Source organism: Triticum dicoccoides, chromosome 7B (genome assembly GCF_002162155.2).
Source record: "Triticum dicoccoides isolate Atlit2015 ecotype Zavitan chromosome 7B, WEW_v2.0, whole genome shotgun sequence".
In the NCBI taxonomy this organism is placed as follows: domain Eukaryota; kingdom Viridiplantae; phylum Streptophyta; class Magnoliopsida; order Poales; family Poaceae; genus Triticum; species Triticum dicoccoides.
The window spans coordinates 760,474,562-760,483,705 of record NC_041393.1 but is presented as its reverse complement, the minus strand read 5'-3'; positions in this window follow the sequence as shown (position 1 = coordinate 760,483,705).

The window sequence follows — 9,144 nt, the reverse complement described above, 5'->3', positions numbered from 1 at the left end:
CGAGGGCCACCGTCGCCGCCACGCCGGATTGCGCACTGCCGCAACCCGCGCCTCCCTCTCGCCCCGTCCCTGGCCACGCCCCCTGCGCCCCTTAGCCCCGTTCCCATACCCCGCCCGAAGCGCCTCGCCGCCGATGAGCTCGATGCGCTCAACTCCGGCCACCCCCGTGCCAACCACGGCCACCATCGGACGCGGCGCACCGCGCCCGTCCCGTAGAGCCCCCAGACACCCTCAGCCGTGCCCTGTGGCGCGTTTCCGGTGAGGTCACGTGCCGCGCCGCAGTCCTGGAGGTCGCCGCCGGCGCGTCAACGCCGCCCGCCGACGTGGCCGGCCTGGGGCCACCGTGTGGGTCACTGACCCGTGGGCCCCCAAGGGCCCGGCCGGCCTGTTGAACCGGTCAACGCTGACGTGGCCGCCCCCTGTGTCTATGACATGTGGGTCCCGAATGAATAAGCAAATTAAAATAAATATAATTAATAAAAATAAAAAAGGTTTAACAAATTAACTATTAATTAATTAATTAAGTAATTAATTAAGTTAATTAATCCGGTTTAATTAATTTAATTAACTAGTTAATTTTAATTAAACTGTAATTAGGATTAAACTAAACCCTAATTAAACCTAACAGTGTATGACAGGTGGGTCCCACGGGACCCACATGTCAGGTTGACCAGGTCAAACGGTCAACGCTGACTGCTGACGTCAGCACGACGTCATGCTGACGTCATAAATCCATTTTCGAATTAAATAAATAATTAATTAAATTTCAGAAATTAATAAAATCTTTAGAAAATCATATCTTTTAATCCGTAACTCGGATTAAAATATTTTCAACATGAAAGTTGCTCAGAACGACGAGACGAATCCGGAAGCGCGGTCCGTTCGTCCGGCACACACCCCTAACCTATCGAACTCGCAACTTTCCCCTCCGGCTCCTCTGCCCGAAAACGCGAAACCCCGGGAATACTTTCCCGGATGTTTCCCCCCCTTCGTCGGTATCACCTACTACCGCGATTGGGCACACCTAGCATCGTTACTTGTCATGTCATGCATCGATATGCATTTGTTTGCATTGTATTCATTGTTTCTTCCCCCTCTTCTCTCCGGTAGACTACGAGACCGACGTTGCTGCTGCCCAGTTCGACTACGGAGTTGACGACCCCTCCTTCTTGCCAGAGCAACCAGGCAAGCCCCCCCCCTTGATCACCAGATATCGCCTATTCTCTTCTATACTGCTTGCATTAGAGTAGTGTAGCCTGTTACTGCTTTCCGTTGATCCTATTCTGATGCATAGCCTGACATTGTTGCTACATCTATTGATACCTTACCTGCAATCCTAAATGCTTAGTATAGGATGCTAGTTTATCATCATTGGCCCTACATTCTTGTCAGTCTGCCTTGCTATACTATTGGGCCGTGATCACTCGGGAGGTGATACGGGTATATACTATATACTTTATACATGATACATGTGGAGACTAAAGTCGGGTCGGCTGGTGGAGCACCCGCGAGTGGATCTTTGAGGCGGAGCGGCAGGGCAGGTTGAGACCGCCTAGGAGAGAGGTGGGCCTGGCCCTGTTCGGCGTTCGTGGATACTTAACACGCTTAACGAGATCTTGGTATTTGATCTGAGTTGGCTACGAGCCTATACGCACTAACCATCTACGCGGGAGTAGTTATGGGTATCCCGACGTCGTGGTATCAGCCGAAGCACTTCAGACGTCAGCGACGGAGCGGCGCGCGCCGGATTGGAACGTAAGCCTGCTCTTGTATTAAGGGGGCTAGTTCTGCTTCCGGCCGCCCACGCAACGTGCAGGTGTGCTATGGGCGATGGGCCCAGACCCCTGTGCGCTTAGGTTTAGACCGGCGTGCTGGCCTCTCTGTTTTGCCTAGGTGGGGCTGCGACGTGTTGATCTTCCGAGGTCGGGCATGACCCAGGAAAGTGTGTCCGGCCAAATGGGATCGAGCGTGTTGGGTTATGTGGTGCACCCCTGCAGGGAAGTTAATCTATTCGAATAGCCGTGATCTTCGGTAACAGGACGACTTGGAGTTGTACCTTGACCTTATGACAACTAGAACCGGATACTTAATAAAACACACCCTTCCAAGTGCCAGATACAACCGGTGGTCGCTCTACCTCAGGGATATGAGGAGGGGATCGCCGGGTAGGATTATGCTATGAGATGCTACTTGGAGATGCTACTTGGAGGACTTCAATCTACTCTCTTCTACTTGATGCAAGACGGTGGCTGCGAGAAGCGTAGTCTTCGACAGGATTAGCTATCCCCCCTTATTCTGGCATTCTGCCATTCAGTCCACTGATATGGCCTCCTTACACATATACCCATGCATATGTAGTGTAGTTCCTTGCTTGCGAGTACTTTGGATGAGTACTCACGGTTGCTTTCTTCCCCCTTTTTTCCCCCTTTCCTTTCTTTCTGGTTGTCGCAACCAGATGCTGGAGTCCAGGAGCCAGACGCCACCGTCGACGACGACCCCTACTACACCGGAGGTGCCTACTACTACGTGTTGCCCGCTGACGACGACCTGGAGTAGTTTAGGAGGATCCCAGGCAGGAGGCCTGCGCCTCTTTCGATCTGTATCCCAGTTTGTGCTAGCCTTCTTAAGGCAAACTTGTTTAACTTATGTCTGTACTCAGATATTGTTGCTTCCGCTGACTCGTCTATGATCGAGCACTTGTATTCGAGCCCTCGAGGCCCCTGGCTTGTATTATGATGCTTGTATGACTTATTTATGTTTTAGAGTTGTGTTGTGATATCTTCCCGTGAGTCCCTGATCTTGATCGTACACATTTGCGTGCATGATTAGTGTACGATTAAATCGGGGGCGTCACAAAAATGCTAGGACATATTTAATGCACAATTGACAAAATGGTTGTGTGTCAAAAGTTTTGATCCACCTCTGGTGAAAAAGACAAATTCCCGCTGATTCAGCTGGAAGCGGGTCAAATTTGAACTGTAGATGCCTTATAGTTTGCTTTTTATTTTTCCAAAAATCATTTCTAGTTACATAAGTATCTATTTAATCAAAGAAATACAAAAAAATTCCAAGATTCAACCACTAGCTAGGAATGGTCAAGCCCGCCGTTTTGACCGCATTTTGAAACAGGCATAAAAAATTCAAAAAAAATTCAAAAAATGGAAAACCCTACGCATTGTGTCATTATATGTGACCAAGTTTCCAGGAAAAATAATAAACTTGTAATACGGTAATTATTTTAAAAAAGTGTTCTCAGAAATGAGCTATCATGCGTGAAGATTCATGGCTTTCTAGCCAAATGATCAATCTTATGGCCACGTTCATGGCATTGTTTGTTCAAATAATCTCATATTGTGCACAAGGGTGCATATTTGGAATGGCAAACAATGTTGCCTAAGGAAGTTTTCATTTTCTTTGGACGAAAAACCCATTTTTCATTTTCCGAGTGCCCAAAAGGAGGTTTTTTTGTGAAGGACCTCCCAAATAATTGTTGCAAAATTGGACCAAATCAATTTTCTAAAATACTAGGACATATATAATGCACAATTGACCAAATGGTTGGGTGAAATTTTTTTTGATCCACCTCTGGTGAAAAAGACAAATTGCTGTCGATTCAGCTAGAAACGGGTCCAATTTGAACTGTAGCTGCCTCATAGTTTGGTCTTTATTTTTTCCAAAAATCATTTCTAGGTACATAAGTATCTATTTAATCAGAGAAACACCAAAAAAATTCCAAGATTCAACCACTAGCTAGGAACGGTCAAGCCCGCCGTTTTGACCGCATTTTGAAACGGGCATAAAAAATTCAAAAAAAATCAAAAAATTGGAAAACCTTCGCATTGTGTCATTATATGTGACCCAGTTTCCAGGAAAAATAATAAACTTGTAATACGGTAATTATTTTAAAAAAGTGTTCTCAGAAATGAGCTATCATGCGTGAAGATTCATGTATTTCAACCCAAACGATCAATCTTATGGCCACATTCATGGCATAGTTTGTTCAAATGATCTCATATTGTGCACAAGGGTGCATCTTGGAATTCCAAACAATGTTGCCAAAGGGAGTTTTCATTTTCTTTGCACGGAAAATTCATTTTCCATTTTTCGAGTGCTCGAAATGAGGTTTTTTTGTGAAGGACCTACCATATATTTGTTGCAAAATTGTACCAAATCATTTTTATAAAATACTAGGACATATTTAATGCACAATTGAAAAATGGTTGGGTGTCAAAAGTTTTGATCCACCTCTGGTGAAAAAGACAAATTCCCGCCGATTCAGTTGGAAGCGGGTCAAATTTGAACTGCAGCTGCCTCATAGTTTGCTATTTATTTTTTCCAAAAATCATTTCTAGGTACATAAGTATCTATTTAATCAGAGAAACACTAAAAAAAATTCCAATATTCAACCACTAGCTAGGAACGGTCAAGCCCGCCGTTTTGACCGCATTTTGAAACGGGCATAAAAAATTCAAAAAAAAATCAAAAAATTGGAAACCTTCGCATTGTGTCATTATATGTGAACAAGTTTCCAGGAAAAATAATAAAATTTTAATACAATAATTATTTTTAAAAAGTGTTCTCAGAAATGAGCGATGAAGTGTGAAGATTCATGGCTTTCAAGCCAAATGATCACTCTTATGGCCACATTCATGGCATAGTTTGTTCAAATGATCTCATATTGTGCACAAGGGTGCATATTGGAATAGCAAACAATGTTGCCTAAGGAAGTTTTCATTTTCGTTGGACGAAAAAACCATTTTCCATTTTTCGAGTGCCCGAAAGGAGGTTTTTTTGTGAAGGAACTACCAAATAATTGTTGCAAAATTGGACCAAATCATTTTTATAAAATACTAGGCCATATTTAATGCACAATTGACAAAATGGTCTGGTGTAAAAATTTTTGATCCACCTCTCGTGAAAAAGACAAATTTCTGCCGATTCAGGTGGAAGCGGGTTAAATTTGAACTGCAGCTGCCTCATAGTTTGCTATTTATTTTTTCCAAAAATCATTTCTAGTTACATAAGGACCTATTTAATCATAAATACATGGTTTGGTGGCGATACCTCGAGGTTTGGGCGGTGGCCGAGGGCCCCAACTCTAGAGCGCGTATACTCGCATGCCCGCCGCATGGTCACCGCGTGACCGTGGCATTGCCATGTGTTCTGGGCGGCCTAGGCATGTCTAGTGGGTTGGGCACTCCCCAGGTTGGTGCTAGGAAGAAAATTACAACATAAGATTCTCACGAGGAGACCAATCGATGCTCAAACATGAATTAGCAGCCAAGTGTTTGATTAGCGGTACGGGAAATGTACATGGCTAATGGGCGTCAGTTTTGGCTGAGGATGATAAGTTACTAAGAAGACCGTCTTCACAAATTTTCAGCTCAAAAGGAGGAGCCTAGGTGGTACTTGCTTTGCAAACCACCACACTGGACATAAATACGAATGTTGAAGCTCGGCTCAAAATAATGAATGGATTGAGCTGGCATTTGGTGGAGGATGGTTATTTGGGCATAGGAAAGCACTGTAGAAAATGGATACTATTTGGACATGCCAAAGTGGTACTTCCTTCACAAACTGTTACTCCGAACAGAATAGGAAAATGAATATTTTTGAATTAGTTTTGAACTAGGCAAGGAAGGTTTTTACATATTTGACGAAGATATGACCCAAAGAATTTATGATATTTTTTTGGGAATTTTGGGAATGACAGAAATATAGGTTGCTTCACAACCTAGGGCAAAAATTGCCACATGGACATGACACATAGGCAAAACTGATGAGGTGGCGCCTAGTCATAGCAACCCACCACAATTTACAAGGCTATGACCATCTATATTGGTCGTTAACAACTAGAAATAAGGCAGCGGACTAGCGCTGTTTGCTTTATGACCATTTCGTGTAAGGAAATTACGACCTTTCTGACCAAAATGGTCGCAATGGTTTAGGGTTTGGAGCCCCCCGAACAGCTTTTGACCAATTGGTCTGAAATGGTCATAGATCTATGACCAATTCTTCCAGGGTCACTGCCAGAAGGTCACAAGTTGACATATTTCTTGTAGTGTAAATGTATTAACTGGAAACTCAAATAAATGTGTGGATACATTGACAAACATTGTGTCCGTAGTGAGTATCTACTAGACTAGCTCATTGATTAAAGTTGGTTAATGCTAGACATGAGTTGGCATTTAATAACAAGATTACATCATTAGGAGAATGATGTGATGGACAGACCCAATCATATGCTTAGCATTTGATCATGCCACCTAGTTTATTTGCTACATATTTCTCAATGTGAAGTGTCTGTTCCTTAGACCATGAGATCATATCACTCCCTCATACTGGAAGAATGTTTTGTGGTATCAAACGTCACCTCGTAACTGGGTAATCATGAAGGTGCTCTTCAGGGTATCACAGAATGTACTAGTTGGGTTGAATGGATCAAGACTGAGATTTTTTACTCCATGTGACGGAGAGACATCTCTATAAACTCACTTAATGTCTAAAAAAGGTCAAATGAACCATGTAAATTCCTCAATTTCCACAAGACAGTTGTATTCGACCTAGTTAATGGTAGAAGAAAAAGCAAGGCCATATAGCAACCATCGGTTCCTCATCAAACATACATTGCTCCCTCTCGGAACCACGAGTCTTCTAGTTAGATGCTCTTTACTTTGTGAGAAGAATGTGTCAAAACTTTCTTTAAACATGGCATTTTTTTACCAGGACATCTTGGTACCATGTCATGACATCAAGCATGGTTTCATGTATTTCAGATCATTTTAGATTTTTTTGGAATTTAACAACCATGATTCTCAATGTTTGTGTCCATGCTGTGGCACCAATATGTTTGAAAAATCATTCCAATTTACTGCACATGGTATGAACTTGCACATATGGACACAAATATGATTTTTCAATCCATGGTGGTTTGTTGTTGCATATACATGTAGTTCAAATTTGAATTACAGCCATCATATGGTTAGAGACTCACTTAATATTTTAAAAAGGTCAAATTTTAACATGAAAGTTGTATTCCTGCTAGTTAATAGTAGAAAACAAATTCAAGGCCATAAAGGGCAGAGACCGTAAGTTCGTCATCAAACATGCATTCTTCCCTCTCGGAACCATGAGTATTCTAGCGAGATGCTCTGATTTGTGAGAGATATGTGTCAACACTTTCATCAAATATGTTAATTTTTTACCGCGATATCTTTGTACCATGTCATGACATCAAGCACGGTCTCATGTATTTCGAATCATTTCTGAATTTGTTGTAATTTAAAATCTATGGTTCTCAATGTTTGTGTCCAAGTTGTGACACCAATATGTTTGAAAATTCCATCCAATTTACTGCACAGGACATAAACTTGCACCAAGTACACAAATATGATTTTCCAACGCATGGCGGTTTGTTGCTGCATGTACATGTAGTTCAAATTTGAATTACGAGCATTATATGGCTAGAAACACACTTAATATCTTTAAAACGTCAAATGAACCCTGAAAATTCCTAAATGTTAACATGATGGTTGTATTCATGCTATTTAATGGTAAAAAAAATTCAAGGCCATAAGAGATAGCAGTTGTCGGTTCGTCATCAGACATGCATTGTTCCCTCTCGGAACCACGAGTCTTCTGGTGAGATGCTCCGATTGAGAGGTATGTGTCAAAACTTTCGTCAAACAGGGCAATTTTTTACCATGGCATATTGGTACCATGTCTTCACATAAAGCATGATTTCATGTATTTTGGACCATTTTAGCATTTTTTGGAATTTAAAAATCATGGTTCTAAATGTTTGTGTCCAAGTCGTGACACCAATATGTTTGAAAATTCATTCCAATTTACTCCACAGGGCATAAATTTGCACACAAGGTCACAATTATGATTTTTCAACCTATGATGGTTTACTTTTGCTTCTACACATATTTCAAATTTGAATTACGTCCATTATATGGCTAGAAACTCAATTAATGTCTCAAAAAGGTCAAATGAATCCTGTAAGTTTTCAAATTTTAACATGACCTTTGTATTCGGGTATGTCAACGGCAGAAAAATGTTTCATACAATTAAAACACTATTGGTTGCCACCATACCCATAATTAGTCTCTCAAAAGCTAATACAAAAATTCAACTACATCGCACATAGTTGCTTATATGAACCGTTTGTGATGAAAATTCATGGGTTTATTTGTGGCTTCCTCCATAAGCTTCGTCGGCTTCGTCTATCTCAAGTGTCGTTCACCCTCGAAGCCCCGATCCCCATTCGTGAACCCCTTTTTGCAAAGATTGACACCGTGGAGACGCTTCATGAAGGCCTGTATGGTCGCCTTGTCCGCCCCGAGCTGCTCCGCCTCCGCCAAGAGCGCGGCTGCATCTGCCAATAGGGCATCTGTGGTAGCCGATAGGCCAGCTGCAACAACTACTACGATGGCGGCTACAAATGCCGAGAACACTCAAGTAGCCATCCGTGTCGCGGAGGCTGCCTTGGCCCGTGTCGAGGTCATCCATGGCCATATGAAGGATGTCCATGCCAAGATATTCCAGGCCTCCTCAGAATCCAGCCTGCACCCCACGTCCAAGTGTTGGAAATATGCCCTAGGTAGAGGCAATAATAAATTGGTTATTATCATATTTCCTTGTCCATGATAAATGTTTATTATTCATGCTAGAATTGTATTGACCGGAAACTTAAATACATGTGTGGATATATAAACAACACCGTGTCCCTAGTAAACCTCTACTAGACTAGCTAGCTTGTTGATCAAAGATGGTTAAGGTTTCCTAACCATAGACATGAGTTGTTATTTGATAACGGGGCCACGTCATTAGGAGAATGATGTGATGGAAAGACCGAACCATAAGCTTAGCATTAGATTGTATCACTTAGTTTATTTGCTACAGCTTTCTTCATGTCAAGTATCTGCTCCTTCGACCATGAGATCTTGTCACTCCCGAGTATCGGAGGAATACTTTGTGTGCTATCAAACGTCACTTTGTAACTGGGTGATCATAAAGATGCTCTACATGCATCTCCAAAAGTATTTGTTGGGTTGCATGGATCAAGACTGGAATTTGCCACTCTGTGTGACGGAGAGATATCTCTGGGCCCTCTTGGTGATACAACATCACAAGCAGCTT